Here is a 27,926-nt window from a genome sequence, read left to right as displayed (position 1 = left end):
CTAAACACTTATAACACCATGTGGAGTTATTTACCCCATTTCACAAGGAAGGAAGAAACCAAGGCACAGAGAATTCAAAGTTCCATTTGCCTAGAGTAACAGATGAGCAAAACCACAGTTTTGGCAAGATCTCTGTCCTATATCATAATAAAAACTAAACTAGCATGATTAGAAGGTGCCAGGCAAACTTCTAAGAACTCTCAGTAAATTAACTCAATGAGTACTCAAAAAAGAATTTCTATACAGGTGAAGCATTAAAAACCCAAAGAAGTTAAGCAATTTGTCCAAGGTCCCACAGTTATTAAGTGGCAGAACTTGGATGCAGTTTGGCCCCAGAATCTCCACTGACAAACAGTGTTATATTTATTACCTCTCAACATACTGTGTTAGGGATGTTATGAAGAGCATACAAAGCATTATATGTGAAAATATCCTTGAAGTACAGCATGCTATATGTACATAAATTATTATTGCAATTCATAACGAGAGGAGAAAATATCAGAAGATACTAAAGGTGATTATAATAAGTACCATTCGGAATATTATGATGAAAATCAATCTCAATGGCTCTTTGTCTTTGAAAAATAATGTTACACAGTAGATGCAGTCCAGCCATGTTGTACATCTGAGTAAAGATGTGCAGTAGTTTCCCATGGGATTTAGCATAATTTCTAGACATTTACACTAACCTAACAATCTCTACCTAAATTGGTACCAGCTACCTTGCCAATCTTACCCCTTAATATCTTCCCCTGGCCCACAGTTTTAAAAGCATTGGGGCATTAGGATTGGCATATATACACAACCATGTGTAAAATAGATGGCTAGTGGGAACCTGCTATAAAGCACAGGGAGCTCAGCTCAGTGCTCTGTGATGACCTAGATGGGCACGATGTGGGGAGTGGGAGGGAGGTGCAAGGGGGAGCAGATATATGTATACATATAGCTGCTTCACTTCATTGTACAGCAGAAACAAACACAACATTGGAATGCAATTATACGCCAATAAAAAAATTATTTAAAAAAAAAATAAGGTCTTTTTGCTAGTCTTTAAAAATATAAGCTTAATCTGCCTTAACAATTCCTTCTGCCCATAAGGCAATTTCCGCTGATCTCCTCTTGGGCGGCACTTTCTTGTATTTGAATCACTTCCTCAGAGGTTCTTACTTTACCTCTTAAGGTAGGCACACAGTCAAGCCCTAGTCTATTGCCTTGTTTTTATACTTTGCAGAGCAATAATTTATATTTCGTAGTTTTTAAAAAAATGTTTGATAGCTAAAGACTTTCACACCCAATTAAAAGCAGTCTACATTTGAGTACAAGCCTTGTCTCTCTTCATGGACTGGCATATGGTAGGTATTTAGCAAATGTGGGTGAATAAATGAAAGAATGGATGACTCATAATTAAATAACTAAATGAATATAAATTTTTGAGTATAGAAAGCATTGTTATACTAAGACCAAGATCATGGGTTAGAATACTATGAAAACCAATTAGCATTAACAGAGTTTCACTATTGAAAAGTAATTCATCAACATGAAAATTCATTATATTAGTTAAAATAAAATCAAGGTACAGGTATAGATAGATAAACTCATATCCTCACCATTTAATGGGAATATAAGACATTATTTATAAAACAGTATTAATAGTGGCAAAAAATGAACGATGTTATATATAGCATTCTATGAATGCAAAATAATCTTTTATTTAAAATTGTAAAAGAGAACAAACATGGAATTCAGTAAAGTTATTTTGTGTTTAAATATCCACAAAAAATCCCTTTGGAGTAATATACTATCATCTTTGAAAATAAAGCAAATTATTGTAAATATATTTACCCGAATTTCTATTGTTCTTTTTATTTTTTCCAAAATTATTTTGGTTTTAATTCTCAGTACTTACTTCAAGTCCATTCCACCTATAAAAGTCTTACAGTTAGCTTTGCTTTATACATGTTCATTTATATTCACACAAAACACCTTTCTCTCAAGACTTATTTTCTGTTATTTGCCTTTGTCACTGTTGATGTATGAAATAAGCCACTTAACTGGAAGAAGTGTTTAAATTGAATAAGGATGACACTGACAATGAGGTGAAGTTTAAATGAATATATGTTTAAAGTAAAATGACTTTTCCTAAGATTTACAATAAAACATTTTATGTTAAGACAGCTGAGGTCAATATGCTTGAGATCAAAGTTAGATTGTAGGATTTATGGTTAATCTTATACTCTATAATTTAGCAGTAAATTCCAACCCTGATGTATCATTTCTGTCTAGAATTTCAACCATGGCTGACATGTATATAATTTTTAGCTTAATTTATTATAATAAAAAATGGGTTCTTCCAAATCAGTGTTTACAACCTATCTTTTCTTCATATTCCTTTATTTTTCTTTTCAAGGGTAGTGGACAGAAAAGGCTAAAAATTTTTTACAAGGATACTACTCTTTTTCTGAAGTTTTCCAATAAGGAAAGATCACATTTTTAGAAATAAACTTAGCATTTATAATGACTGTCCGAATTTAAAAAGGTATCTCTTGAAACTAATTAATTGAAGTAGAACTCCAAAATATGCACATTAAGGGACATAAATTCTATAGGATATTTTCTAAAGAATAGGATTCCATGAGCAAATAAACTTTGTAAATACAGTTTTGTATCGTACCTTGGAGAGTCAGTCACACTAATCAGTATACTAAAGGTTTTGAGAAATTCGGCTGTAATGGTATCTGACTATCTCATACGTAATCTGTTTAATTCAGTTTTTACAAACTCACTTTATTACAGGTGTCCTTCATGCAACAACCTAGTAATTTTAGGAGAATATACTTTGGCAAAAAATCACTTTGATTTTTTTTCTAAATTAATTTATGCTTATTTATGTTAAAGTGTTTTTGCATTGTTTATTTTACGTCTATATTTACTAGAATATATTCTTCCCCTGGTCATTCTAGATAACTGTACATATGTGTGTATTCATTAGAATTGTTGTGCCTCTCTCAGGTAAGATTTTTACCAGCATCAATGTGAGCACACACACAATGTGCACATATGTTATAGAAATAAACAAAATCTGATTTCCGTGATGGCAAGTCAAAATTAGCCTGTGCTTTCACGGTCCGTCTTTGAATGATCCCTAGACTTTGGTTGACAAGAACAGTGAGCAGAGAACTCACCACCCTGCCTCTACTTTGGATAAGAATAGGAAAGAAAGTTGAGTTTCCTGGAGAAAGGACAATGATTCTATCAATTACAAGGAAATGGAGATAGATTTACATAATTTGGGAGCATGGACATATTAGAAGGGTCATGATTTGGGAAATTATAAAGTAGCAGCATCAGGAGATAAAGCATAGCTGTGAATATTCTACATATAGAAGAATGGGATGGGTGAGATAATGTTGGAGATAGAAGCTTATGCCCAAACCAACTGATACGTTTTAAGTGGAGAGAAGTGAGAATTGGAATAAGAGGCAGAGGGATGAACACTTGGAGGAAGTGAGGGAGAGCAGGAGTAATGAACATTGTTCCTTGTGAAATGCAGATGGACTCAGAAGAAAGGGTGAGAGTCACTGTGACAAAGATACATTAAGATGCTTAAAATGTTATCAAAATATCCTCCCACCCCATCCCCAAACACACACAACAAACCTGCACTCTAAAGTAAATATTTTTATTATTTACATTAAATAATAAACAATTGTTGAATGAATAACCATTCTTTTTAAAAAATGCCAATTGACCAGGTTCAGAAAAGTAAGAATAATCAATGTAGACTGTAAATATAAAAATAGACTTGAAGAAGATTGTTACCTTTGCTGACTGTCTACTAATTATAGGATTTTCCTTGAGTTATATGAATAATTATTAATTCTGCATTTGCTTTATTAGGATAAATAAAAAACCCAGTAAGCCAAAATGAACGTTATACATGTCTTATGTGATAACCAGTATAAATGATTTTTAAATCAAAAGTGAAGGAGGAAATATTCACTAGTAGGATTATTATGGGAAACAAACAAGACTATGAATCTACTGATTATAAGATAGCATATTGTATAAAGCTAACAAATCATTGAATCTATATGAAACAAACAAATATTAATTCTGCTCTTTGTAGGATCTTCCTTGAGTTGTGTGAATAAGTTTTCTATTTGCTTTATTTGAGTGAGTATAAACTAAGTCACCCAAAACTCATGCCTCATAAGGTTTATGAATTCCAAGGATAACTACTTCAAAATTTTGTCAAAATAAAACACGGAAATGTCACTGGTAGAATGTTATATGAAACAAACAAACACCACCACGAGTAGCCATGTCTCCTCCCAAATATAAAATCATATTTTATAGCATCACTTTACCTTACTAAACATTCCACTTTGACATTCATTTATTTAATGACTATTTCTATTTGTGGAGTTCTTAAACTTCCCCTCTTAGTTATTCATAATATGTGATCATATACTATTTGACTTTGATAGAATTCAATAAATGTATCTAATTTTAGCTGTTAATAATTCCTGCTTGAATGAAATTCTTTTAAATTGTTTCCATCTTCTATTAAAAAGTTATCAATATTGAAGAAATGAATTTCCAAAAATATATGCTGAATTTTCTTTCATATAAAAACACAATTGATCATATAAACTTAGAGGGTCAGTCAAAGCAGATTGGACTAGATAAATGCATCATGGTATTTCTCCATGGAAGAAAGGGATTCTGTGCCAATTATTATATATGAAAATATTTAAATTTTTTTTGTATGTTTTCCTTCTATATATTGCTCATTAATTCATTCCTAACATTCTTAATTTCTTATCAGAGTGCTACGAATGTTTAACACAATGCCTGTGTCTTACTAGCTTTGGGTTCCTTTTATTCATATGCAGAACAAAATTATTAATATTAGTTCAAGTTAACTTGTAATGTTAGGACACAGATGTTGAACAAAACATATGGCATTGAAAAAGCTGATGCCTAAATCTGAATATTTAAAATATGCCTTTTAGAGAGTTGTTAATATAAATGCTATCTATCTCATAGTGTCTTTGTAATAAGGAAGCAGAATAAGTCCTAGATTTGTCTTTGAATAGTCATTCATATGCACTTATTTTAATAGTTTACAAATCTAATTTTCCCTACTTGTTACTTTTGCTAAATTCAATCCCCCTAAGATAAGTAATGACAAAAAAATAGAGCTAGTACAATAACATCACTCCCCAGGGAATGTCTACAGGAGACCACCTTTGTCACCTCAATCACAAATGATAGTTGCTCTTATTTCATCTTCATTGTTGTTTGTTTTTTGCCAGATATTTTCCTTAGTCTAGGTCACACCACTTTGGTGTACAATGAGGTAAGGGATGCATCTCTCATAATGTTATGACAATGTTATTTAGTTTACGGGATTTATAAAACAATAAACAAAACTAGAGTTCTAAATATGACTTAGAATGTTTTGGTATTTCTTATTTGTTCAATAGTAGACCTTAAAAGTAAATTTTAAATAGAAAGAAAGTGTTTGTGTACAGACACATACACAACTGTGGTACAAAAGAACTGAAAGCAGTTTAAAACAAAGTTTTGGAGAGTATCGAGGAGAAGCCATTGATTTATTCTGACTGAAGACAAGGGAAAATTCATCCAAAAAACGTTAAAATTTAGCTAGCTTCCGAAGACGAGTAAGATTTTGACAGATGAAAATGTGTGGAAAAGCCTACTAGATATTCTGATATTTTAAAAAATTGACAGTGCAATATTTTTGGCAGCTTCTCTTTATTAACTATTTTTTTTTTCCCCGAGCTCTAGGCAGACATTTAGCAATTAATCTTCTGGAGCTACAGTGAAATAGGCAAGTGTGATGGGAATCATGAATAGCTCAGTGCAAGGATAAAAGATAAAAATGACAGAAGTGACAAGTCTAAGATCATAAAAGCAATCACTCATCAGAGATTAGAATTCCTGAATTTTAGCCTTCACTATGTAGCCTTTAGTCCAATAGTAGATATCACTGGCATTCTTCCATTTACTTGCCATGATGGTGTGTCAGGAAAAAAGAAAACTCTAGGATTTTGGTCCTTTACCAACTATACTACAGTCTAGAAATAATCTGTTTCTCTACGAGAGGTATAATAATTATTTCAATGTTCAATGGAAAAAGATGACTTCCTAAAATGTACTTATAGATCCACTTGCTTTCTGAAGAATGAATTCATCTTGGCTCAGATTTGCGTCAATGTTACTGATATATTTTATCACCATTGTCGTCATCATTTTCATTTTACTCTCCACATCATGAATCCCACCCATTCACTTACTTTCATGACAATATTTCAGTTTTAATTTTGTCACATTTTCTGTTGGTATCATTGTACATTCAGAATATACATATATTGTTTAAATCTATCTTCAGAAAAAAACTATTCCTTCAATATAGCAGATTTTCTTCCTGTCTTTAATATTTAGGAGGTGTGTAGGCTAATAATTAAGAGATTTCCCAGGAGCGAAATGCATTCTTGATAAAAGTCAAAATATCAGGCATTTGTTAGAACCAGCACAATATTCTCTAGAATTAATTAAACCATAAAATTATATATATACAAAGCATGGAATGTTTTTTACTCATCTTTACTAAAGGATCAAAATGCTATACACATTTTGAAATAAGAACTTGAAAGAGAGCCCCATTTTTGAAAACTGGAAGAAAATGACACAGTATGGAGAGTAAGTAAAAGATAGTGTTTCACATTCAGGCTACATAGATATTATATGTATGCATATATTTGTAACAACTTGGAATAAAGGACACAACTACTTTATAAGTTATAATAAGTAATTATTATTTTTCATTATTTTCATACCTAACAAATCCTATTATAAGTCCAGGTCAAGAAGCTGAACTTCACTAAAGAGTACAAATATGATTCATGAATTGTAACAAATATTCATAAATTTTAAACGAACTAACAAATATGATTCATAAATTTTAAATGGGAGCATAAGAAGTAGATCAGAAGAGATATAGGAGGGGTTTCAGAGTCACAGAAAACTTTAGTCAAGGAAGTAAACAAAGTTATGGTGGAAGGTCATGGGCTAAATCCAAGAATCGTTGATATAAAATAAGAAAGTGTCTTTATTGACCATGAGTCAAAATGGACTGTCCTATCTCTCATATTCCGACCCCAGTATAGAAAGCAGAAAGTAAATGTCAAATGGGTAGTACCGATTGTTAGAATGGAGAGATGAAGTATAGTATACTAGTTAGTGTAAGTAAAACATGCTAATTTAGTAAATTCAGAGAGAAGTGCAGTATCAGAAATACTTTGTAATGAAACCAACAAATGAGACAAAGAAAATCTTCAGAATGGTTTCTTACTTGCTAACAGAAAAGTGAAGTGAGTTGGGATCACAGTTTAAGTTTGATTAGATGTAGTAAGAATCCACTTGATATTGGTGTGTGCACAGTTCATCCTGGTTGTCACAAATCTTATTTTGATAATTTTAAAATTTAAAAAAAGTTCACATTTAAAGGACATGTAAAGACTCCCATTTTTAGGCAGACTGGTAGAATATTACAGAATGTATTTTTGCCATGGACAAAGAATGAGATAATGGGGGGTCAGTGGGAGAGAAGAATCTGGATCTTTTATAAGCTGTAAATTTGGTCTCTATGATCTGAAGTTTTCTGGGAACTGTATAACGTTTAGCTCTCTTCGACTACGTATGTGGTTTGCTGCTTAATAAACTAAATATTTATAGTTCCACATTATATCACTTTTCATATCTGATTCCATTACTTCATGGAAGAAAATTTAGAGGGAATAGAGTGATTGAGTTAAAAATAAGTATTATAATACCTACAGAAATAGTAACATATAGCAGTTATCTTTGTTTAGGACAATACTTACATTTATTTAGTCATTGATATTCAGTTGGAAGATGGGTGGAGGTAAGGCTGTACATACAAAAAACATATGAGAAGATTTCTACAATATAAACATCTAATATTTTCTGCCACGTTAAAATAATTTCTCTTAAATGATGCCTGTTGTATTGGTGAACACATCACTATAAAACTTAGTGCTTTAAAATAATCCATTTATTTGTATGGTACAAGTAGAAATTATTATTATTAAATGCAGGGCTCAGTGATTGCATTAATTATCATTTAGAGCTTCCAGAGAGGGAGCTGAGGAAGGAAATACTGAAAAGAAGAAAGCCATATGGACATGATTACAAAAATATATATACAAACTACACAAAATCATTAGCTGGTGCTTAAACTCCAATTCCCCAAGGAACTCCCATGAAAACCATAGCTATAAGGCTGAAAGACAGGATAAAATTTTTCAGTAGCCACTTAGGACTAAGAAGACAGATTTTGGAGTTTAATCCTGCTAAGTAAGAGGGACTTCAGAAGTATTTTGTGCTTTATATTCAAACCCCAGAAAGTCTAGGCCTTAAAATTAAGGACTACATTCTAGAACCTAAGGAGTTTGTCCAAGATATGACATCAAACTAGAAACAGACTCACTTTAACAAACTCTAAAATCAAAACTCCACAAAACTCAACATAATCACCAATAGTTCAATTGCCTTCTAGATCAAAATTTAAAAACCCTTAAAAAAAGATAAACACCAGAGTCTATAAATATATCATCTGCAATGTCCAGTATGCAATAAAAAATAATAAAAGTCATATTTAAAAAAGAAAAAAATACAGGAAAATGTGACATTGAGTCAAGAGAGAAACCCATTGATAGAAACAGACCAATAGAAAACCAAAATTTTGGAATTATCAGATAAAGGATATAAACAAACTATCATTGATATGTTAATGAATCTTCAGAAAACTATGGGACTACTGGGTAAAGAGATTTGGACTATCAGAAGAGAGATGTGAAAACTCTAAAATATAGAAATGGAAGATATAGAATGAAAAATAAAACATCTCAAATAATGAATAAGCATTATTGTATCAGAGGAAATCTGTAAGAATATAGGTGATTCAAAAAACATAATTAACAATTTGGTCTTAAAAGATGATTATAAAATTATGTATGCCACGACTGTAGAGTGCACCTGGTTTCAAATACACAAGTAATATTATAAAAATTAACTAAATTCTGGGCATAAAGTAGCTCTTAAATAAAAAAGCGAAACTAAAACTATAAAGTATATTTTTTTACCACAATGCAATCATTTAGACAGCAAAAATGATATGTAAATAACCCATAATTTAAGACAAAATTAAAAGAGAAATTAAAAAACTTTTGATGAATCATACAACTGGTGGGATGTATCTTAAAGTGTTTTAAGTGAAATTATTAACCCAAACTGAAAATATTGGAGAAAGGGAAAGATTTTTTAAAAAAATCAATAACTAAATATCCATCTCAATATTACAGCTCCCCACTGCACTAGATATTCCTCTCCTATTACTTACCTATTGCTACATAACGATGCTACCACAAACAGTAGTTTAAAACAATACACATTTATTACCTCACAATTTCTGCAGTTCTGGACTCTGGACTCAGCAGGATGTTCTGTTGCAGAATCCACAGGCTGCAGTCAAGGTGTTGGCTCAGGATGCAGTCTCATCTCAGATGGGGAAGAATCTGCTTCCAAACTCACATGGTTGTTAAGACTCAGTTGCATGCAGCCTGTTGAACTGAGGACCTCAGTTTCTTGCTAGCTTTTAGCCATAGGTCACCCTGAGTTTCCAGCTGACTGTTGGCTAGAGGACTGTTCTCAGTTCTTTGCCACACAGACCTTCCCAACATGTCCACCTGTTTCATCTAAACCAACAAGGGAGAGAGTCTTTTAACAAGGTGGACTTGAGTGTTATGCAACATAACCACCTTGCCCACACTCAAGGAGGTGAGACTACCCAAGGTTGTGAGTCCTGAGAGGCAGGAATAAGCAGGATCCATTTCAGAATCTGCTCACCACACTTCGTTGGTCTCTCTGGATCCACTTGCCATTTTTCTTCACCCAATTAAATGCTGTATAGCTTATGGTTAGTTACGGACATGGGAAGCATAAGAGTAGGCAATTGGAAGACTGGAAAAACACGATGTTGGAGTGTGTGTTCCGCTGGCTCCCTCCCTTCCCAGGGATGGTAGGGCAGGGGCTGTTCTGTGCTACTGAAACTTAGAGCTTAGGCTTGTGGGCTCTCACTTACAGAATCAACATTTATCCAAATTCTGGGAATTGTATTGATACTTATCTCTTCACAACCTGAAGTTGTATTGGATCTTAGCTGTTGTTAGTCCATGGTGATGCAGCGTCTCTTGTAGGGTTCCCTAAACTGAACCCAGTCTATTGCAAATAATCTCTTCTTTAAACTCTTCTCAACTACCCTGGGTGAGCATGCCATCTGTTTTCTGAGAGACTCTGACCAGTAAAACCACATGGGAAGATAATCTAGAAAATCATATAGCTTCAGTGGATAAGAAAAAGCATTTAATAATGTTCAATATCCAAAATTAACAATTCTAAAGGAAATATTTTTTATAACTAGGAATATAGGGACACTAATATAATCTGATAAAGGATATCCTTCAAAATACCAAGCAAACATCATGTCAAATGGTGAACTATTCAAAATGTTCCTTAAAGATTGAGAATGATTCAAGGATGTTTCCTACCCTGTTATTCAATATTAAATAAGAGGCATGTAAGGCAAGAACCATTGATTGGGGAACATTTCTTATTAGAAATTGATATAACAGAAATCAGGACTGTGTATTTAAAAATCCAAAATTATCTACCAAAAATTATCAGCATTTATAAGATAGTTCAGCAAGTTTGATAAATTAAAAACCACACAATAATAATTTGAAGTTCTATAACCTAATTAAGAAATCTGAGATTATGAAATTTATCAGCCTTAAGATAGAAAATCTATGGACTTAGTGCAATTATAATAAAAATCCCAGTTGTGTGTGTGTTTACAGGTGTGTGTGTGTGACAAGGAGAGACAGAAAGTGAGAGACAGAGAGAACAGGGCTATGACATGAAAAACTAACCTTACTGGAAACACAGAGGACCACGAATAGCAAAGTTACTTTTGAAGAAGAATGCCAAGGTATAAGAAGTTGTTCTACCATATATTAGTATTTATTATAAGTCTGGAGAAATTAAGACAGTGTTGTAGTAGATAGATACATGGGCAAAAAAACAGGTATCTAGATATAGCAGAAGCAGACACACAGATACATAGGCACTTGATTTAGGACAAAAGAATTCAAAGAAAACTAGAGATATATTATTTTCCACAGAAGGTCTGAGTCAGCTGGATATCATATGGGGGAAGATGAATCTTGGCCTCAAACACATGATATATGGAATATGCTCAGTATAAAATGCAGTTATATTTTAATATAAAAGGCAAAATATTAAAGTTTCTAGAAGATAAAATAAAATATGATTATGACTTTGGAATAGGCAAAGACTTAAGAACAAAACATTGGCCATAAATAAAAGACCACATTAAATTTTAAATGTCCTCAAAGTTTTTGAAAGGTTCCCCAAAGTCATCATTATTGCAGGCAGAACTGCAAGTGTTAGAATGAGAACAGTTGTCTGCAACACACATAACTAACAAAAAGTTCATATCTAAAATATAGTTTAATATTGGGCAAGCTAATAAGTAAAAGAAAGATAACGCAAAAGAAAAGTGGGCAAGAAAAGTAAACAGACTTGAAAATATAGCTAATTCAAAATAGCAGATACATCTACCAAAAGCAATTCCTCTCACTAATAATTAAGGAAACACACATTAAAAACCGCAGTGGCGTACAGATGCACTCACTAGAATGGCTAAAATAAAAATGACAGTCAACACCAAGTGTTGGTGTGGATATTGCACAAGAGCTCCATAATCTGCAGATGAGAGGGCAACTAGGTATAATCATTTTGGAAAAAAACAAAACAAAACAAAACAAACAAACAAACAAAAAAACATTGGCAGTATCTACTAAAGCCAAACATATGCATATCTTATGTCCCATCACTCCTATGTATAACTGAACAGAAGTGTACATATTTGTTCAACAAAAAACACATACAAGAATGTTCAAGCGTCACAAATTGTAACAGCTAAAATTGGAAACGACTCGGTTGTTCATCTGGTGTTCAGTAGAATGGCTATATCGTGGGATATTTATTCAATAAGACATTATTCTGATCACACTTTATGGCTACAAAATATGAAAATGTGCACAAGGAGACATACTAACAAGTTCAGAGCATCACTTCTACCATAGGACCAACAAGAACCAAACAAGATGTCCATAAAAATAAAATGGCAAATGTGCAGTATACATATGCCATAAGATATTATATAGTCACAATTATGAATGAATCAAAGCTACAGGAAACAACCTGGATGAATTGTAAAAGCCTATGGTTGAGTAAAAAATTTAAATACTATATGCTTCCACTTGTAAAATTCTATAATAGTTCAAATGGAATCTTATTGTAAAGTATAGAGAAAAACAAAGTGGTTTCCATAGAAATCAAACAGTTCCTGTGAAAAATATTTAGGAATATAACCCAAAAACTTAACACACGATCACAGAAAAAAACCCACAAACTTTGACTAATGCTTAAATAACAGCATCTGTATCAATAATACTACAAACAATGGTAAGGTTTCTAGTAGGTAGAGTTCTAGTTGAAAGAGAATCCTGGCATAGAGTAATAACTAACATTCTAGAATGCTTTAGAATGAACTAGGTTACAGGTTCTTACTGAAAAATTTGTTTAACTTGTTAGTAGTAGTACAAGAGGGATTAAATTATTGCACTTCTCACCTTAAATCTTGAGCTTTCATGGTCTCTTGATTTGAAATCTGAAGTCCTTTGACTGTAACGGCTAACCAGGACAAGACGTTTCAATTCCCTAGGAATTCTGGCCTTTTTTGGTTTAAAATGGAGATATTCTACTAAATGACCACAGCATAAATTTTAGTTTTAAAATTCTATTTCTATAACAAATACATCATATATTTAATTTTCTTTTTTTGAAATTAATATGGCATATTTGCTCAGTGACAAGTCAAGTTAGATGAAATTTATAATTGTCAAAAATGATAGCTTGAGAAAAAGTGATTTTATATTTTTGTTAAATAACTTAAAATAATAAACTATGATGATTCACCAGGAAGCTTCTTTTCCTATTCTAAGGATTTTTTTTAAGGGAAGATAATGCTTGAAGAGGATTTCTGAAATCTAAGAGGATGCAAAAAAAGAATGAAAATCAAATATATAGTGATTTTTAAACATCATTCAGAACCTAGGACTCATGTGCAGTGCCTGCAGTAAGACTGATTGGGAACATCACTCTTCATTTAAAGGTCACTCTCTATATGCAGCTTCATGAAAATCTTTGCTCCACTCTTAGTTTTACCTCTCCAGAAGCAAATGACTCCATCTTCTTCTTTGCCAATTAGTCAGAGAGAGAAAGAGAGAGAGAGAGAGTTAGCTCCTGCTTTATTTTTGGACTATGTCATTTTATGCCAGTTGCTTCTGGAGATTTGTACCACAAACATCTGAAATTTAATTCAAACATTCATCCTTTAGATCATACCACTGTGATTTGCCCCCTTGTTTATTTCAGATGCTATGTATCTGACACATGAAAAGGAAAAATTCATTTCAGTAGTGCAAATACAATTCTGTTGCCTTTTAGAGGTATGGAATAAGAGACACCAGGGACATAATTGGCTGAACAAATATTTCACTTTAGAGAGTAAGCAGTCAGACTATAGGAAGTGAAGTGTCACCTCACCAGACTCTAAATTTTCTTACAGTTAGCTGGTGATTACAGCATATGTAGTCCCGATTCATTACAACATGGCAGTCTTAGGGAAATTGTTGTTCATGTTCATATCTCTCAGTGACTTGAACGTAATTGTTAGAGAAGAAAATAACAACACAGAAATGTCTTTGAACAATTAAAAGAGATCTTAATAATTCACATCACAGAAGCAACCTGTTTTATGCTCAAGACTCCTTGATATCTGTTTAATGAATATTTTAAGTCTCTGTAGTCTTGTGAAGTCTGATCACAATTGAAGCCATAGAGCTATGGAAAAAACTGTTATTGTTAAACTCGACCCAGTGTAAATATTCATGTGATGTGATCTGTGCCCAGATTACCTACCTGCCCCTCACAACCTCAGTAATCACCTACCTAGATAAAGGCTCTTACCTTCATAGCTGAATGAAAGATTTAGGAGAGCCAACTAGAAGAAAATGGGCTATTTATAGTCCCTTGGTCTACAAGGAAGCCAGACAAAAGAGAGTGACTCCCAAGGCTATTAAGATTGACTTTTACAAAGTAGCCATAGAAGCAAAACACTGAGATGATTTGTTATCCGGGCCAGAAACTACTGAAAATGTTTAGAAGGGTTATACTTCTGAAATGACAATGAGAAACCTTGTTCTAAGTAGATACACCAAAGCTACCCCATCTCATTTTCTTGGGGGGGATTACATGTCATATTACGTGGAATATCTTGGACTACTCTGGTTATTTGATTTATGAGACTGTTGTGTGCTGAAATAATTGGGAGAATTTCAAAGAATATATGGAGGCTTTGGGTAAAACAAATAAAGGAATTCTTCCCTCCTAAGTTATGAACATTAGAATGAACATTCATCATTGTGGGCATCTGCAGATAAATTTCTGAATCATAGACCTTCTGCTGTCTTAGGAGGCCTGTTGCCAGGAAAAATTGCGAATTTTGTTTCCATTAGAGTAAAATTCTAAGAATCCTAGGAATTTTTAGTATTATTAGGTTTGAGAAATACAAATATATGAAGATATACCTGTTAGCTTGTTCTCTTACACTTGAAGAAAACAGTATTACTGCTAAAAGCAAAGAAGGCACCAACTGAGGGTCAGCACAATGTTTTAGGTGTTTGGCAGAATGACACTCACAGCCCATTTCTGAAAAGACGTTAATAAAATTAAATATTAGCTTCTGGAATTGCAAAATGATGCAAATTTTCATATTTTTATTTTCAGTCTTCTAAGCTTTAAATTGCACAATTAGAATATAAACATACAGATAAATATTCACTATGACTAGTGTTATATTTTTTGTAAAGGCATTATGCTTATACTATTACTGTGACTATATCCTGTACTGTGAGAAGCATTAGAGACCCAAGTCGTCAAAAAATGTAGCAACTTCTTTCATCAGAATTAAACAGTATACCACAGAAAGGAACTATGTCATTTAAGAAAGACTTCCAACATAAATTTTTAGGGGAAAAGATTTTTTGTTGTTTAGTTTTCCCCCAAAATCTAATAAGGAAGGTCTAGGCTATTGCATGGTTCAACATATGGTGACCTATATGATAAGCATGACAAGACAAGCCTCTTTCTGTCCCCAGCAACATCCTTATCTCATGAAACTCCAGCACTGACATTGGCAGCACCTACCATTTGATCAGAAATTCCCATCCCAAGTGTTGTTTGGGTGACTTAATAAGGTTGGAGAACAGAGGCTGCAATGTCATAGTCAAAAAATGTCTATGGTATAGGCTGAAGAAAAGTTTTAGTTATCAATCTTTTTCATTCCTTTTCCAGTGGAAAATTTCATTAGATTACCCTAATTTCACTTTCAAAGATCAACGCAGAAAGACTCCAAGAAGATGGGAGCTTAAAAATTTTATTTCCCAGGATAGGTGGTAAAAGTGATACCATTTTCATTACATGCTTTTGACTAATATTTTAAATAATAAAACACTCTAATTCTTTTCTCAGCTTTATTGAGCTATAATTGACAAATAAAATTATAATATATTTAAAGTATACAAAGTGTATTTGATATACATATATATATAGTGAAGGATCTCCACCAATGAGTTAACACATCCGTCACCTTACATATATATCTTCCCCCCCCCCTTTTTTTTTTTTTTTTTGGTAAGAACACAAGTTCTACTCTCTTAGCAAATTTCAGTTATACAATATGTTATTACCACCTGTAGTCACCATGTTATACATTAGATCCTCAAACATTATCCACCTTATAACTGAAAGTTTGTACCCTTTTTATTAGCTTCTCCCTGTTTCCCCCACACCTCAGCATCTTGCAAACACCATTCTACTGTTTCTATGACTTTGGTTTTTTCAGAATCCACGTATAAGTAATATCATACAGTATTTGTGGTTCTCTGTCTCACTTTTTCCACTTAGCATAATATCCTCAAGGTTCATCCATACCTTGACTATTGTGAATAATGATGCAATAAACATGGGAGTACGAATATCTCTTTGAGGTAATGATTTTGTTTTCTTTAGATATATACCCAGAAGTGGGATAGTTTGATCATATGGTAGTTTTATTTTTAATCTCTTGGGGTACCTTTATACTGTATCCATAGTAACTTTACCATTCATTCCCACTAACAGTGTACAAGGGTTCTCTTTTCTCCACATCCTAACCAGCATTTGCTAATAGATATCCTAACAGGTGTGAGGTGATATTTCATTTTGGTTTTGATTTGCATTTCCCTGATGATTAGTGATGTTGAACATTTTTTCATGTACCTCATGGCTATTCATATACCTTCTTTGGAAAATTGTCTATTCAAGTCCTCTGCCGATTTATAAATTAGGTTATTTCTTATTTTGTTATTAACTTGTTTGAGTTTCTTGTACATCTTGGATATTAACGCCTCATCAGATACTTGGTTTTCAAATATTTTCTGTCGTTCTATACATTACCTTTTCATTTTGTTGACGGTTTTCTTTGTTGTGCAGAAACTTTTGAGCTTGACATAATCCCACTTGTTTGTTTCTGCTTTGTTACTTTTGCTTTTGGTGTCTAATCCAAAAATTCATTGCCAAGACTGATGTTAAAGAAATTACCCACTATCTGTTCTTTTAGGAGTTTTATGTTTTCAGGTTTTACATTCAAGTCTTTAATCCATTTTGAGTTGATTTTTGTGTGTGGTGTACGATAGGGGTCTAGTCTCATTGTTTTGCATGTGAATATCTTGTTTACCCAACACTATTTATTGAAGACACTATCCTTTCCCCGTCGTATATTTTGTCTCCTTTGTCAAAAATTGTCAGTCTCATTTTTATTCTCCCAAAACATAACCTTGGAACAGATGTAGAATGGGGGTTCGATCATGGAATATTCTCTATATTTCCAATAGTTGAATCATGGAATAAACTAATAGTTCACTTAAGTTTCCAGCCCTTCCCTTTGGGTCTGATCTTTGCCTTATGATATATACAGCCACTACCTAGGTCATCTTAGAAATAACCAAGGAAATTAAAACGTGTGCCCAGAGCATGCATATTGAAAACCAATCATCATTGACATTTTGCTCTTCCTCAGCCTTCTTCTGTCACCTGCTGTGTTAACCTTTTCCTCACAATCACCAGTGATCCTTGAGTCAAAGCCTTTTTAGGGTAAAGCAGTCATAAATATTGGGGAATCTACATCTAGCACAGCATTTATACATAACGATAGCACAATACAACAAAAGCAACATAATTCAACAATAGCAACCATAGCATAATACACCTAATCTTGTAGAAACCAATGAGAAATGGGGATACATCTAAAGAGACAACCAATGTTTAAGACCATTACATGTATCTTCATATTGTTATACCAATTATTTGCATCCCCTCTTGATCTATAACTATTCAAACTTTATAATAAAGTTTTTCAAACCCTTTTATATAGTAATACTGTTGTTCAATATTGTGAACTAAATTTCCCAGAAACTTACTAGAACCCATCTACAAATTATCCATCTCCAACCCAGATTCTCCCTAAACACTTGGTGATATTATAATACAAAAGATGACAGTTCCACAATGAGAAGGTCCCACAATGATAAAAGCCTGAATAGTTTTTAAAAAGTACCTTGTAGCTCCAAAGTAAAAAAGAAGTGGAATTATAAATGAAAATAACAAACAGCTCATGGGCAGGTACTTTGGGGGCACGTATCCAGGTATGAGGCTCTTGATGTGCAGTGCCAGCCCTCTTGCCAAAATTAATACCAACACCAGCCCACCATACACACACAGCCTCTTGCTGTGTATTAGATTTTTATTTTCATTAAATATACTTTAATATGTTTATAGAAGGTTAGAGATCTAGTTCAATCAGCTGCTTTTTCTCCTATGCCAATTGAGTTAGTCTACACAAAGTAAACAAGATTCATGGGATGGAAAGAAAGGGAATAACTTTAAAAGCAAGAAATACTCTGCAGTTTTACGGCAAACTTGAAAACTCTTGCAATGGAATGTTTAAGGGAACAGAAAGTTTCAAGTGTCCTGGAGACCTGGGGATGAGAAACAGTTTTAAGAGAGCAGAAAAAGACATATGTTAAGTTATCAATAACAAACTTATCTAGTTTGAAGTTATACCTGGGATGAACGTGATAGCTCAAAAAGTAGTGGAAAATCATTTTTTATGATCCGTGTGCGATGTGGAGTAAGATTCCAAAAATTTGTTTGGATTATTCATAACATATTTAGCTACTTTGGTTAAATAAGTACTTAAGGACTTTCTGGAACCAAGTCACCATGCATTGTATTGACTTTCTGTGTTCCTGGTTCCTTCAAAAGGATCACTGAATGAAATTCTGGAACACCAGTTATTCATAAGCTGGGAAAATCTTGTTTTGTGTCCCTAATAATTTTACTATTATCCATTGTTCAAGAGGTCAACCAAGGCAGAGACTGCTAAAATTCCTAGCACTTCAGCTCTAACCAATGTCTTCATGCCAATTTCAGAGTTTACATATTTAATAATCATGTATATATCAATTACTATGTGCCAAACTTTATGAATATTAATTTATTCAATATGTAAATGTAATCCTTTCAGGAAAGCACTGTTATAGAACACAGTATTGATATTAGGAAACTGAGATTCAAAGAACAAAGAAACGGTAGTAAGAAGTAAAGCTAATGTTCAAATTATTTCAATATGTTAATAATATAAAAAGTCATATAAATTAATGTAGTTCTTTAAACTCATTAAAAGTTATTTATAAATTTCAGAAGAAATATGGGAACTCTAGCCATGTGTCGTCCATAGGGCTGGCACATATTATAACAGATTTATTTTTAAATACCCAGTCTTATTAAAGAAGAGGTTTCCATAAGCACTGCTAAAATTTAAATGAATAATTAAGTATACTGTCATATAATAAATATGTAGAGGTGCTATATTATATTTCCTTAGCCATTATTTTTATTTTGATTAATTTCTATGTCTATTTTCTAAGATGCAAAGAACTTTAGGTTTTAAAGGGCTCTAGTACTAAGAGAGTCATATTTAGTTATCTACTAGGCATTTTGAGCTATGAGGAAATATTGTGATCTGGGTCCTCCTCTCAAGGGATTTACAATTTCCTTGGGGAGGTATAGACCCTGGAATAATTTTTTTTAAAAAGAAGAAGAAACAAGGAAACAGAGCACAGCAATATTTTTTTGAAATATTATTTTTCAGATCACCTATATAGGATCACCTGTGGTGCTTACTAAAAATGTGGTTTTCTGGACTATACCCTAAGTCCACCTAATTAAAGTTCCTGATCCTCGTGTGCACTATATATTGACAATCAGCATAAAATAGACGAATAAAGATGTAAGAGACATATTGCATAAAATGAGAGGTCATCATGGGGAAGAGATTAAAGAATGTTGCATAAGCAAGTATTCAATGGGGGATAGAGCATATGATTCTTCCCTAACAAGAATACATAGCATTTGCAGAAAGAGCATTGTCTTTCCATTTGTAAAGACTAAAATACAGAAATATGAATTTCCTGATTATGAGAACCAGCATGTTTGGATATAAAGACTGGAGATTAAAGTCAGTGTGTTCTGGGACATAGATAATTCTCAATAAATATTCGTTGGTTGAATAAATTAACAAGACCTTAAGTGGAGGACTGAGGAGCTCAAAGATGTCCTCTGAAATAAACAATAACAATCAATGTCATTTATTTCAAATACCTCCTATAAAAACACTTGAATTTTTCTTTCCCTTGATGCTCAAAACAACTCTCAGTATGAATAAATAGTCTCGTAAATAACAAAATAGAAAATTCAGGTTCAGAAAGATTAAAGTAACTTGCTTGACTTCCTGTGGCTACTCAGTGAACCCAGATGTTCTTCCCTCCATTGGATATCGCCTCTTCACATCATAAAAAAAATCCCGGCAGTGGGACAACACCCTGTGCAAAATAAGTTTAATGCTGCAGTAGTCCATACTCTCTATCTGGTTCTTTGTGAATCTTATTTTCTAAGTGAAATTGCTCGTGTTCCTTTAGAATGCATATTGTTCTATATGAATTATTTTCTACTATTTTCTGGGGGAAAAGGTCTAGTTATTTCAATAAAGGCTGTATTTATTTTGTTACATATATATAGCAAATACTATTTGGTGTTTTTTGTAAGTTTATACTGTACACTTCAAGTCTCTACTTATAAACACGACATTGTTTTGAAAAGTGAAAAACTTCTTTTATCTTTCCAAAGATCAGCCCGTTGATCCTAATCCTGCACTAAACAGCAAACTATAATTATTTTCATGATTGGTTTGCTCAGAAGCCTAGCAATAACTCTGGGGTGAGGATGGTTAATGAGTACAACACATTAACCTATATTTAATGCTTCTTTTCAGAAATGAGATTCTGATTTCAGTTTAGATTACAATCACCAGGTCTGCACATCACTGAATCATCATCAGTATAATGTACACTGATAGCCTCAATGGTATTACTATAACAACAATTCTAAACTGAGACCTAAGAGTCAGAAATAAAGTCAAAAATTCTCAAATCTCAAAACTGTGCAATTTTAAGAAATGAGAGGGGTTTAAAGCTTACTGTCAAGCTGTAACTTTGTAATTTAATTAGTCTGCATTGTGTTGGTTCTCAAAGTTTGTCCCATCATTTTTCCATGATTTTCAAAATTTTCTCCAAGTTAGCTATTGATGAGAGTCCAGTAGTTCTTATTACAAAGTAGTAGGAAGGCAGGAAGGAAGGGAGGAAGGAAGGAAGGAAGGAAGGAAGGAAGGAAGGAAGGAAGGAAGGAAGGAAGGAAGGAAGGATGGAAGGGAAGGAGGGAGGGAGGGAGGGAAGAAGGAAGGAAGGAAGAAGGAAGGAAGGGAGAAATACTAATGTATTTTTTACAAAACTCAAGAGGCTGAATCATCTGGACAATTAATTTAATAGCTCCTTACTATCAATTCCTCTTTACAACTTAGATGGGTCGTAAAGAATTCACATCTCAAAACATAAACAGAATTCATTTTTTCTAATCTAATTCTTCAAAACACAGTAAAAAATGATGTTTCTAATTACTGAAATATCTTACAGTTTGTCATCTACTTTTTCTGTAAATGTATATGGAATTAAATTTGGAACCATAGCTAAATTACCTGAAAGATGTTACCTCATGTATCAAGGGCAAGAATATATGCACATATTGTTTTATCGCTTGGTTTTCTTCATGACACACACAAAAAATCAAACTACTTCAAGGTTTCAGGATATTGATTAATTTCGAATATATCATATATAAAAGTATGTTCCAAGAATGTAGTGATTTCCTGAACAATAAAAATAATAAACAAAACTTAAGACATACACACAAATTTTCAGTTTAAAGTCAAACATCTGTAATATTTTAGTGAGAGTATGGTGAATTATCCGGATTGTGGCTTCAAATCTTCATTTCAGTTTTCATGTGTAGATAACATACAAATTGAATTTCTTCTAAGTCATGATTGTATATGTGAATAGGTATTCAGGCATTGGTATGCAAAATCTGTACCCATAACCAGGAAATAGGGTAGAAATTGAGGTATTTCAGTAATCAAATGAAGTGTTACATACAAATGATTTCCTTAGATTATGTGCCTAAGGTATATCAAAACACTTAATAATCTATAAAAATAATATTTTAATAATAGTGAAAATGGAAAGATATAAATTGTTGAAGACAGAGAAATGGTGAGATTTGCTTATAGACTAAACATTTAATTTATACTGACACAAGTCTGTTTAAAATATTTTATATTCTCTGTCTATTAAATTGAATAATATGTAGACATTACAACCTATGGCAATATTTCAAAGGCCGAATTACAGGATTATGTTTATTTCATACACCTTAATAATCTATATGAGTATGAGACCCCTACAAATAAGAACAAAATAATCTATGTATTGTCAGTGCCTAGGAAGAAAAGAGGCCTCAACCAACATTTGCTGACAAGGATGTTTAGAATAGAACCCCAAGATGAGATAAATTCAGACTGACCCTTGGCTACATTATGCAGGACACGTAGTTCATCTTTACTGCCTTTCCTACCTTCATTTTTTTTTTTATTATGGAAAGATGTATGTAACATAAAATTTACCATTGTATATATTTTTAAGTATAAAATTCAGTGGCAGTGATGATATTCACAGTATTCTGCCACCATCATCACTATTTCCAGAATTTTTATCACCTAAACAGAAAGTTTGTACTCACTAGGCAATAACTCTCCATTTCCTGTACTCCTAGCCCCTGATAACCTCTAATCTAATTTCTATCTCTTTTAGGTTCCTGGATCCAATTTCCAACGTGGGGAGGGGTTTCCAAACATATAACAAGCAATTCTCCGGACACCAGCTGGGCATCCTACAATTCAACTCAATTCTCTTGCTGTCTATCTGGGGATAGTATCAGGCTCCACAGGCTAAGGGTTCAGTCCCTCAAGACTGCCCATCCCCCCCACTTCAGAGGCCAGCGCTACCTGTGCCTCTGACTGGCTGACTCCAGATCAGAGGTTCTAACAACCTGCTCTTTGGATTTCAGACTCCAGTTGCCACTCCAGGTTGTCACCTGGACTAACCAACAAGCTATAAATCAAAAGTTCCCATAACCTCTCCCCTGGGTTTGATGAATGTGCTAGAGCACCTTACAGAACTCAGAGACACATTTTACTTACTGGATTACTAGTTTATTATAAAAGAATATAACACAGGAACAGCCAGCTGGAAGAGATACATAGGGCAAGGGAAGTGGGAAGGGGCATGGAAATTCTGTGGCCTCTCCAGATGCTCCCCTTTCCCCAAATCTTCACCTGTTCACCAACCTGGAAGCTCTCCGAACTTTGCCCTTTGGGTTTTTATGGAGGCTTTATTACATAGGCATAATTGATTAAATCATTAGCCATTGGCTCTGGATCCAAACTCCAGCCCCTCTCCCCTCTTGGGAGGTCAGGAGTGTGGGACTGAAAGTTCCAACCCTCTAACCCCAGGGTTGACTCCTCTGGCAATCAGTTTCCATCCTTAGGTGAGGTCCAAAAGTCACCTCATTAACATAACAAAAGACACCTCTGCTGCTCTCCACCTGTAGGAAATTCCAAGGGTTTTAGGAGCTCTGTGCCCTAATGGAAGACCAAGTATGTATTTCTTATTAGAAATCACAATCATACAGTGAATTTGCTATTCTAGATATTTCATATAAGTAGAAAATATATACTTTAAAATTTTCTATTTCCCTTCCTTCGGCCACTTAGGTCCACATTTGATAATAGTTGATAAAATCTCCTCATATATAGTGCCCATCCCATCCCATTGCCCAAAGCTCCAGATCAAGTAATCATTTAACTCGTATATTTGCCACAAGAGAATCTGTCTTCACCCAAGTTTTGTGGAAGACGGACTGGGCATTCTCTTAAACTAGTGTCCAGTGAATTGAAAAGAAAATTAAATGTATTATTTCTTCCAAAATTTTTGATTTGTTCAAAAAGAAAAAACTTGTATAGATCCTTCTAGATGTGCTTGTGCCTCAATTCAAGAAATAAATTACTTTCTGTTTTGTTTTGTTGGTTGGTCTAGTCAGTGGCTTAATGGCCCCATTCCCACAGAGTTTCTGCCCTTTTAGGTACAAGCATTGTTCTTATTGGAAGGGCTTATCAGCAGGAACAATAGTGATCTTATTAGCTACGTCATCTCCCACTTCAGTGAATATTGTCCTGTTTTCTCTAAAGCTTCATCTTAACATCCTATCAACTAGAACCTAAAGTTAATGGTCTATGTCTCATTCTTTTTACGTAGCGACCAATGATGCATAAACTAAAAAACAAACATAAAAAAGATCTTCCTTTTCAATAAGGGAAATGTTTCAGCTTCTTCATCTTGTTTGACAGATTTCCAATGATACATTTCCTTGACAATCATTATTCCTGGACTTTTTTGCACATAGTCTTCAAATACCTACCTGCCACTTTAATTAGTGGTTTCTGTTCACACTACAAAAATTCAGAATGCAGGTGTTGAATTCATGCAGTTAATTAATAATAGCTATGATTTGGGGAAAGCAAAATATTTTGAAACACAAGTTTAGGAGGTAAATATGTACTGGTAAACAGTGGAACTATTATGGCACTGTTGTATAGCTGCCATAAAGTTGTTAATTTCTGTGGAAATTATTTCAATCTGTTTAAGTTTCAAGATCCCAAATACTCTTACTACATTACCTGAAGACTTAGAATAAAACCTTGCCTCATGATTACTAAATCTTTAAGTATTACCAATGAATCTTGTCCTTTGATATTATTTTTAAAGATTTGTATTCATCCATAAAACAACATGAAGAAAAGAAAATGCCATCTTAACAATTTTGCACTTTTTTTCCTCTATGCATATAGACCTGAATTGGATTCAGTTACCTGAAGATTACTGAACTATTTTCTGAGGGATAAAAAGCATTTTCTCAGGATATATTACTTTTGAGATATAATAAAAATATCTGGATACTGTAACTACAATCTAAATTTTATATATATATATGTCTATATATATTAATGTTTTGTTTACTAATGTATACTAATATATTAGATATAGTATTATTATTATAATTATTACCAGTATAATAACATTATTAATATTATTTTTAACAATATATATGTTTAAATTGTGAAATTCCAAAGTTTTCGAAGGAAATTTTTACAAATATTGGCTCTATAAGATGAAATGTCAGATCTGAGCTCACCTTTGTCAATTAAATTTAATTCTGTCATATATGTTAATTTATTTGCCTATGTATAGAAAATTATCATGGTCTAGTTGAGATATAAAATAAAGTATCTAATATTATAACAGCTAGGTAAAGGAAAATGTATACTGTTTTTTGTAAAATTTAGTGGAAAAGGTTTTTCAAAGAGAATATTCATCAGCTCCACGTTTCTTATCAGAACACTGTCTTCTATTTCTGGGGCCAATCTATTGCAACTTAGATTTCTACATCAAGCAAGAAGTAAGCAATTCATAATAGGATTTCCTTACCAACTTAGAAAAGAAATCCCTGCAGCCATACACAAAGGAAGAAAATTGAAAAAGAAAAGAGAATTTTGCAAGAGCAAATTCTGAGATGGAGTGATGGAGTAATTTCATAGAGAGCTGTGTCTTCGTTCAAGATAACTGGGCAAAGAATGTAAAATTAGTTATGCTATTAATAAATATATCTGATTTTTAAATTCACTACAGGAAAAATATAGTTTTTTGGATATAATTGATTTTGTTGACTATCATTACTAATATAACACTTATTAAATGACAGCTGTCATCATATAATGTCTATTTCTATTTGCCTTTCAATTAAAAAAAATCCCAAGAATTTATATTTAAAAGCTCAGTTAACTTAAATGACAGTTTATTTTATCAAAGAAATGCCATATCCATTTAAAAGTCTCAGGAATAGAAATAGTATAGACTAGAGCTATACTCTAGTATAGCTAGAGTTGGAATAACCTGGCATGTTCGTTAAAGCTCAGACTGCTGGGGCCCACCGCCAGAGTTTCCAATTCAGTAGGCTTGGGGTGGAGCCTGGGAATGTGAATTTTTACCAAATTGTAGGCGATTCTGACGCTGCTGATTCAGGCTTAAAACCTTAAGAACTCTGGACTAATTAAAAGTTTATCTTCACACTTTATTTAAAGCAAGTCTCTTTTTTTTTTTGAGCAAGTCATTTTAAAATTAGACATTAATCCAGAATTGTAGTATCAGTGCCTGAGATATCTATGCCAGATGAAGTTTATGTTAGACAGGGAATTCTAACTAGTTTGGCATTTGAAAACATTATAGAAATTTAGGTTTCTCTTAAGTTCCCCAAATTTTCTTTCATTCAATAAATGGATTTAATGTTTGTTCATGGGATTCTTTGAGATTTATGAGGAATAACGGATATATGAAAACTCAGATCATCCAAACCATTGGATTTAAAGCTGATATTTCTTCAAAAATACTCAAAATTAAGTTTTCTTAATCAGTCCTTACAACTTTTACTATTATATGACCACATGGACTCATTTGCGTCTTCTTTAATGAGAGCTTGTTCTCACTGAGAACTCAGGCACTTGCATTAACAATCATCTGAAAACAAGAAAGGAAGGAAAAGGAAGGAAGGAAAAAGAAGAAAGGAAGGAGACTGATTTTCATAAAACACAGAATATGTAGAAAATACAACACCAGTTAGACCTCACGCCTAAAAATCAAACCCCCTTGAAGCATTTTTCCTTTCTTGACTTCCGTCCAGGTGACACTCAGGCAGAGCTGGCTTCATGGACATGTGACCTGTGCAGTCACATAGGCCTTTGTGCTTTGAATGCCCCTGTGCTTGGTTGAATATTCTGCTGTCATTGCCTTGGAACTCTTAATAACTCTTTTAAAGGGGTTTCATATTTTCATTTTGCACTGTAGCCTGTCCTACACTCAGGTAATAAAATTAATTCAAATATCATGTTTTTCTTTTCTCCCAATGTAAGCTTATACTTGGGAAGTATATGTCTCAAAATTTAAACAATAAATCTTGGTATAATTATTTAAAGCCACAAATACTTCTAAGCATATCTACACATAGGAAATGTGTCAAGTATGACAAAATAATCATATAGAGGAGGACTAAATATGGAGAAAAAGAAAAGAAAATGAGCATTTGTACAGTGGGAATAGATTTACAATGAAATTAATCAAAGAAGAGAAAAAAGAATTTGAACCTAAGGACTTCTAGGATTTGGAGGGTCACTTCCATGTCTGCCAGGGGAAGGAAATCAGATTCTTGCATATGAGAGGACCATATTGTTGAGCAAACTAGATTATCAGTTAGTCTACTGCGAAATACACACAGGCAGATCTAATACTTTATAATTTGTGCCTGGAGAGATTTCTGGCCTATATGAGCATAGATAAAATCTCCCAAGAGCAAGACAAACCCATGACAAATCCATTGGGCATGGCTTCTATTAGGAAGTTCTTATTAATTATTAAATTAATTAATTATTAATTAATTGTTATATTAATTATAATATAATATAATAATATTATAAATATATAATATAATATAATATATTAATTATATAATAATTGATTATTGTTTATTTGGTTACCTACAGGAAAAAAATATTTTAATCTGATTGCACAAGTAATCAACATCAAGAGACAATTAAAAAAATATTTGTGTTATTTTCAGAGGCTCACCTTAAAAGAATGCCTCCATGTGAGGGCAGGAGGTAGACTGGACAGATGTAAATAGACATTTTGTTTCCACTGTAATGAACTTTCAAGTCTCAGGAAAACAAAACGTCTAACCCTTTCAGTAACTCATCCTTTGTTTGAAATAACAGCATAGGACAAATGTATTAACTGAGGAAGAAATTTTTCTAATATAGAATATTGTGTCTCTCATCCAGGAAGGATTTATTTTCATTAAAAATATGTAAATAGTAGATACTGAATTAAGATTACTCTAGAATTTGAATAGCAAACCTATAATTGATGAGCTGCATAAAGGAAAAGTTATTCTAAAGCACATCCTACATTTCTATGTACATAAAATTTTACAAATAAGATTCTAAAACTTCT

Source organism: Balaenoptera physalus (assembly GCF_965194825.1).
Source record: "Balaenoptera physalus genome assembly, chromosome: 3".
Lineage (NCBI taxonomy): Eukaryota > Metazoa > Chordata > Mammalia > Artiodactyla > Balaenopteridae > Balaenoptera > Balaenoptera physalus.
This window is presented reverse-complemented; position numbering follows the sequence as displayed.